The sequence below is a fragment of the Phoenix dactylifera genome, unplaced genomic scaffold, assembly GCF_009389715.1.
Source record: "Phoenix dactylifera cultivar Barhee BC4 unplaced genomic scaffold, palm_55x_up_171113_PBpolish2nd_filt_p 002435F, whole genome shotgun sequence".
Lineage (NCBI taxonomy): Eukaryota > Viridiplantae > Streptophyta > Magnoliopsida > Arecales > Arecaceae > Phoenix > Phoenix dactylifera.
The window spans coordinates 1-7,599 of record NW_024069653.1 but is presented as its reverse complement, the minus strand read 5'-3'; positions in this window follow the sequence as shown (position 1 = coordinate 7,599).

Sequence of the window (7,599 nt, the reverse complement as noted above, 5' to 3'; positions counted from 1 at the left end):
AAGAAGGTCACAGACTCTGCACCCAGCCAGCCACGCCGGATCGAGAAATGTGGGCCACCCACTCAGCGGCATCGTTGTCAGCCATCTGCCCTCAAGGATATCAATCGTCAGCCCATCGCCAACCTCCCACCTGATCACCTCAAGAATCTCCGGGCCCTGAGTACATATCTCTCTCCAGATGAAAGAGCTATGGCAATTAGTGTGGAAGGCCGATGCCCTGGCCGGAACCCCGTACTCGGCCCTCATTAAGGAGTCCCACAAACTATCTGGCTCGAGGAGGAACCTAGCTCCATATCTAATAGCAAGTACCTCTCACTGCTTAAGCAAAGAGTGGATCTCAAGGCCACCACCACTCGTCGACTGGCAGATCACATCCTAGGCAAGCAGATGCACACTTCTCTCTCCCCCACGATGGCTCCAGATGAAGCTCCTGAGTAGTCACTCCATGGCCCTCAGCGATGCAAGCGATACAATGGTATTGGAGAGCAAATATCTCAAAATCGAGCTAAGAATCGACCGTATCAAGGTAACTCTGCCCATCATGGAGAGGGAGCTAGCCTGCCACCCTTCCAGCTTGTGCCTGATAATATGCTCCTAGGATGCACACTCCCCTTTGCGAAGCCGTCGCCCAGTGACCGGCACCCCCAAGTACGTCAATGTACCCTCCTGCTCCCCTACACCCAAGATCTTTATAATGGAAGATTTCACCCTCGGCTTGATCTTCAAGCTAAATCGAACGGCCGATTGTCAAGTTGACCTGTTGCCCAAATGCCGCACAATACTCCCCAAAAATCCTCCGGATCGCCTGCACATAGAATCTTGTCGCCCGGGCCAGCAACATGCTGTCATCAATAAAAAGTAAGTGAGAAATCTGGGTTGCTCTTGGTGTTAGGCACTACGCCTCCATCGCCTGAGTCTTCGTGGCATGCCGGAGCGCTCTCGACAATGCATCCGCATAGATGATGAACAGTAGCAATGAAAGCGAACACCCCCGTCTCGACCCAACCGAGGACTCAAAGTAGCGAGTGGGGGAACCGTTCCCCATGATGGTGAATGATGGGGACTGAATACAACCCAAGATCCATCTAATCCACACCGGGTGAAAGCCAAAGGACTCAAGAAAGTGAACTATAAAACTCCACCTCATCCTGTCATAGGCTCTCTCCTTGTCTAGCTTGACTCCCATCAGACTCCTTCCTCCCGGAGCCCACTAGAGGCCAGCTTTAAACTCACGAGCAATCAATACGTTATCGGAGATGCAGCACACTCCAACAAAAGCTCCATGCTCCGAGCTAATGAGTCTAGGCAGGATACCCCTCAATCTGTGCACCAAGATCTTTCCAATGGCTTTATACAAGGTGTCACAAAGACTAATTGGCGGAAGTGACCTGGCTCCATAGGATCCTGCCTCTTCGGGATCAGTGTGATGAATGTCTGCTTCCAATCCCGTGGCATCATGGAGGTAGTGAAGAAGTACAAAACCGTCGCCGTCATGTCCTGCTTGATGATGTATCAGTACCTTTTAAAGAAAATAAGGGAGAACCCATCTGGCCCTGGGGCTTTGTCCTCACCCAAGGACCATAGGGACTCCAAACCTCTAGCGCAGATACTGAGCTAATCAAGGCTGCATTCTTCTCCCCCAAAACACCCACCTCAGGAGCTGGCCCACTCTCTACTCCTTCCATACCCCCTTGCTCTGTCCACTTGGATCGAAAGAACTGCTCCAATATCCTCCTAATAGCATCTGGATCCTTTGTCATCTTATCACTCTCATCTTTGCTGCTATTGATCCTGTTTCTCTGTCTCTGGATGATAGCCGACTGGAGATTTTGTTTCACCAAATGGAGAAGAGTTTGCCATAAAGTTTTCTTGATGGTTGTAATGGAAACTGTTACGGGGGGAACTAAGCCGCCATGCTCCACGTGACCGGCACGCGCGCCCATGAAGACTACGGCTGTCCTTTGATCCAGCAATCCGACCCCGAGTCGGACATCTTCGGCTCCACAGCCCGACCTCGAGTCGGCTGCCCTTCGATCCAGCAGTCCGGCCCCGAGTCGGACATCTTCGGCTCCACAGCCCGACCTCGAGTCGGCTGCCCTTCGATCCAGCAATCCGGCCCCGAGTCGGACATCTTCGGCTTCGCAGCCCGACCCCGAGTCGGCTGCCCCTTAATCTAGCAATCCGACCCCAAGTCGGATATCCTCAGCACCGCAGCCCGACCCCGAGTCGGCTGCCCCCTGATCCAGCGCTCCGACCCCGAGTCGGAGATCTCTTGATAACGACAGGCTGCTTCCCAGAGGCACGCCGAGGCCTCCTGCTCCACTACTCCCTGCAACGGCTGTATCCGATGCTGTTCCACGATCTCCTGTATCAGCCGTACAAAGCGGAACTCCACTACGCCCTGTCATGGCCGTACCCAGCGCTGCTCCACGACGCCCTGTAACGGCCATGTCAGTGGCCACTCCATCGCGCCCCACGATGACAAACCCCCCTGAGAGACCCCCCAGCCAGGTATATATGCGGCTGGGGGGAGAAGGGGGGGTAAGCAATATCTTCCAGAGCACTCTCTTGCTTGCTATTATCATCTCTCCTCCTCCTCCAATCTCCTCTGACTTGATCGTCGGAGGGCCCCCGCTACCCCAGTGGTGGTGCGAGGCTTGCTCGCAGGTTTCCCGGTGGAAGGTGGAGCGTAACCAACACCAACCAAGACAACTCAGACGGAACCCCGTTCACACCGCTGTGTCAATCGTTCTCGGTTTGGACCACCAGCAACAGTTGGCGCTAGAGGAGGGCCTGATCTCAGAGCGATCGTAATGGCACGGCGAGGTGGTCGTGGAGCTTCCAATGCCTCCGGTCGCGGGGCCTCTCGCGCCTCCGGCCGGGAGGCCGCTGCGTCTCCAACACATTCTCAGCAACACTCCACCATTCCACCCCCCATTCAGATGGTCGAAGCCGCTCAGTTCGACCAGTTAGCCCAGCAGGTTCGCACCCTCGCGGAGGTAGTGCAGAACCTGCAGGGTGTGATGTCTCGAGCGCCACAGCGGGCCCAGGAGCCGCTGCCCCCCGAGCGCTCACCTGTCTTCCTCAACCCGCGCTCCTTCCTCTCCCATGGGGAGGAGCGCCGGCGCGAGGAAGGTTCTCGAGCACGGTCCATTCTGCCAGGACCTTCTCATCGAAGCTGCGCGGGGTACGAGAGGCGGACCCGGGCGCGTTCTCCGACCCCCCAGTCCTCGAGGGGCCCGCACTCCAGTCGGTCCCCCTCGCGCCGCTCCTTGTCTCCCACCCACCGGTCGCGCTCCCTGGACCGGCGGGTGGACGATCTCCACAGACAACTCCAGGTCCTGAAGGGCCACTCCAAAGATCTCTTCGCCGACTTGGAGATCTCCTCCCAACCGGCGCTTGCCTCGAGGATCCTGCGGACCCCAAATCCGCCGAGATTCAAAATGCCGGCGATCGAGCCCTATGACGGGGCGGCGGACCCGCGGGATCACGTGGAGAGTTTCAGGACTCTTATGCTCCTCCATGGAGCATCAGATCCCCTCCTCTGCAAGGCCTTCCCGGCGACCCTCCGTGGCCCAGCCAGGGCGTGGTTCGCCGGCCTGGAGGCTGACTCTATCCAGTCCTTTGACCAGTTCACTCGCCTCTTCATCAGCCATTTCGCCGTCAGTAGCCGGCGGCGATTGGTTTCCGACTCCCTCTTTGATGTCCGGCAAAACGAGGGAGAAAGCCTGCGGGATTACCTTACCCGCTTCAACAAGGCTACATTGGAGGTCCGGAACCTGAGCCAGGAGGTGGCTCTCTCAGCCCTGAAGCGTGGCTTCCGGAAGGGCAGACTCACCTTCTCCCTGGACAAACGCCTGCCGCGGAGCTTCCAGGAGCTGTTGTCTCGGGCGAACCAGTATGCAGACGCCGAGGAGGCAGCCGCCCACCGGAACAAGGAGGCCGCCGAGGCCCCTCTAAAGCTCGGGAAGAAAAGGCGAAAAGAGGCACCCCAGAGGAGGAGCCCGACGCCTCAACATCGGCGCAGAAGCCCATCACCGGCGAGGAACCACGGCGCCCCACGCCCTCGTTCTCCGCACCGATGCTTCAACCGGTACACCCCACTCCTGGCCCCCCGGGCCCAGATCCTTATGGAGGTCAAGGGGCGGGAGAACCTCCCGGTCCCGAGCCAGATGAAGAAAATCCCTGGGAGGAGGCCCTCTCGGGCGTACTGTGAGTACCACCGAGACCACGGCCACGACACCGAAGACTGCTTCCAGCTTCGGGACGAGATCGAGGCTTTCATCCGCCGAGGGCGTCTCGGTCGATATGTAAACGACCGACGTCCCCCCGCAGACCCGCGTCCGGCCGACCCGGCCCCTCAGGAGCCTCGGGAGCAGAATCGACCCGTCGCGGGCGTAATCCACACCATCACTGGGGGCTGCTCTCGGCCCGTGAGAAACGCAGGGGGCTCGGTGGAAGCATCAGGGGTGGCCGTCGCGAAGAGGCAGCGGGTCGGAAATGTAATCACCTTTTGTGATGAGGATGTAAAGGGGGTTCAGACCCCCCATGATGATGCCATGGTGATCTCCCTCACTATGGCGAACTATGATGTAAGGCGTGTTCTTGTGGATAGTGGAAGCTCAGCTGATATTTTGTTTTACGAGGCCTTCCAAAAGATGAGCTTGTCCCGACAAGTGTTGCACAAAACATCCACCCTCCTCATAGGATTCACTGGAGACGCTATCTCGGCCGAAGGTGTCATTGAGCTGCCTGTGACTGCGGGCGTTGCACCCGCAGAAGCCACGGTGCGGCTCGGGTTCTTGGTCGTCCGTGTTCCCTCGGCCTACAACGCTATCCTCGGACGACCCGGACTGAACGCCCTTCGCGCGGTAGTCTCTACATACCATTTGCTAATGCGGTTCCCCACGGCGGCCGGGATTGGAGAGGTCCGAGGTGACCAACCGACCGCACGGCAATGTTTCCTAGCAACTCTCAAAGAGAAGAAGCCCGTGGAGGCCCTAAGCGTCGAGTCCCTTGACGCCAGAGACGAGGTGGCTTTGCGGCACGGGGAGCCGGCCGAGGGTGTGATCAAAGTTCCCCTTGAAGAGGGTCGCCCGGACCGTACGGTCCGGGTCGGTGCCAACCTCGACTCGGAAGCTCGGCTCAGGTTAGTGGAATTCCTCCGAGCCAATGCTGATGTATTTGCCTGGTCGGCAGCCGATGTACCCGGGATCGACCCGGAGGTCATTTCTCACGCCCTCAACGTCGACCCGACCCACCGACCAGTAAAGCAGAAGAAGAGACACTGTGCCCCGGATCGGATCCGGGTGGTCGACCAGGAGGTAGACAAACTCTTGGATGCAGGCTTCATAAGGGAGGTGAGCTACCCCGAGTGGCTGGCAAACGTCGTACTTGTCCGGAAGGCGAGCGGGAAAGTGGAGGATGTGCGTCGACTACACCGACCTGAACAAGGCGTGCCCCAAGGATAGCTTTCCGCTTCCACGGATAGACCAACTGGTCGACGCGACTTCCGGATATCAGCTGCTGTCTTTCATGGACGCCTTCTCCGGCTACAACCAAATAATGATGGCTCCACAGGACGAGGAGAAAACTGCCTTTATAACAGACCGGGGGCTGTACTGTTACAAGGTAATGCCCTTTGGTCTGAAGAATGCTGGCGCCACTTACCAGCACCTCGTCAATAAAATCTTCAAGGAGCAGATTGGCCGGAACATGGAGGTGTACGTGGACGATATGCTGGTGAAGAGTCGCCATGCAGACCAGCACATTGCGGATCTGGAGGAGACTTTCGCCACCTTGCGGAAGTTTCGCGTGAAGCTGAACCCAGCGAAGTGCGCCTTTGGTGCTTCGGCCGGGAGGTTCCTCGGTTTCATTGTCAACCAGCGGGGGATCGAGGCCAACCCGGACAAAATCAAGGCCATCCAAGATATGTCCCCTCCGACCAAAGTGAAGGAGGTTCAGGAGCTCGCTGGAAGGGTCGCCGCGCTCGGACGATTTGTGGCAAAATCGGCCGAACGCTGCCAACCGTTCTTCAAGGTGTTGAAGCGCCCGAAAGACTTCCTTTGGACGGCCGAATGTCAAGTGGCATTCGACCAACTCAAGGAGTACTTGGCGTCTCCTCCCCTGCTGTCCAAGCCGCAAGAGGGGGAGATGCTCTACCTCTATCTGGCGGTCTCCCCAACCGCAGTCAGCGAAGTACTGGTTCGGGAAGAGGCAAAGCTCCAGAAGCCTGTGTACTACATCAGCCGGGTCCTACGGGATGCCGAGACGCGGTATACGAAGGCGGAAAAGATCGCCTTCGCGCTGCTCACCGTGGCCAGGAGGCTTCGCCCCTATTTCCAGGCTCATCCTGTCACCCTCTTGACCGATCAACCACTGCGGCAGATCCTCAGCAATCCTGAGAATGCGGGACGGCTGGTGAAGTGGGCAGTAGAACTTGGTGAGTTCGACATCCGCTACCAGCCTCGACCCGCCATCAAGGCCCAGGTGCTCGCGGACTTCCTCGCTGAGTGCACTGTGCAGGAGGCGGAACCTAGGCCGCCGGAAACACCCAGCCTCGACCTCCCAATCTGGACGCTTCACATTGATGGGTCGTCGAACCCCGAAGGTGGAGGGGCCGGGCTGGTTCTTACCAGTCCCGATGGAGTGATAGCCGAGTATGCCTTGAGGTTCGAATTTCCAGTGACCAACAACGAGGCGGAATACGAGGCCCTAGTCACAGGACTCAAACTCACCCAAGGAGCTCGGCATCCGGCGTCCTGAAGGTCTTCACCGACTCCCAGCTGGTGGTCGGGCAGGTCCCGAGGGGAGTTCGAGGCTCGGAGCCCGACCATGCAGAGCTATGTCTGGAAGGTGCAAGCACTCATTCCCGACCTCGGCAGTGTTGACATTCAGCAGGTCCCAAGAAGCGAAAATGCCAGGGCCGACAGGCTGTCCCGCTTGGTGGGCGCAGACGCGCACAACTTGTCGAGGGCGATCTACCTGGAGACCTTGGATGCCCCGAGCATCGGCGAGGCCGGAGCGTGATGGCGATTGATCCGGAGCCATCTTGGATGGACCCGCTCGTCGCCTACCTCGCCGAAGGGATCCTCCCAGAGGACGAAAATCAAGCTCGGCGACTCGTCATGAAGTCCGCCCACTACGTACTCTATGAAGGGAGGCTGTAATCGGACCTCGTTCACGCCCCCCTCTTAAGGTGCCTCCGCCCTCCGGATAGCGGCCTACGCCCTCAGCGAAGTCCACGAAGGCATCTGCGGATCGCACCTGGGGGCTAGGTCCTTTGGCGCATAAGATCATTGAGGCAAGCTATTATTGGCCTACCTTGTTGGAGGACTCAAGGATCAATGTGCGGAAATGCGACGCCTGCCAGCGCCACGCCAACGTCCAGAGAGTCCCTTCTGTCCCCTTGGCACCAATCACGGCACCCTGGCCCTTCGCCCAGTGGGGAATGGATATCCTTGGACCATTCCCCGTTGCTTCAGCTCAGCGGGAAATTTTTGATTGTTGCAATCGACTACTTCACCAAGTGGGTGGAGGCAGAGCCGCTGGCCACTATCACGGAGGTGCAAGTCCGGAAGTTCGTGAAGAAGAACATCA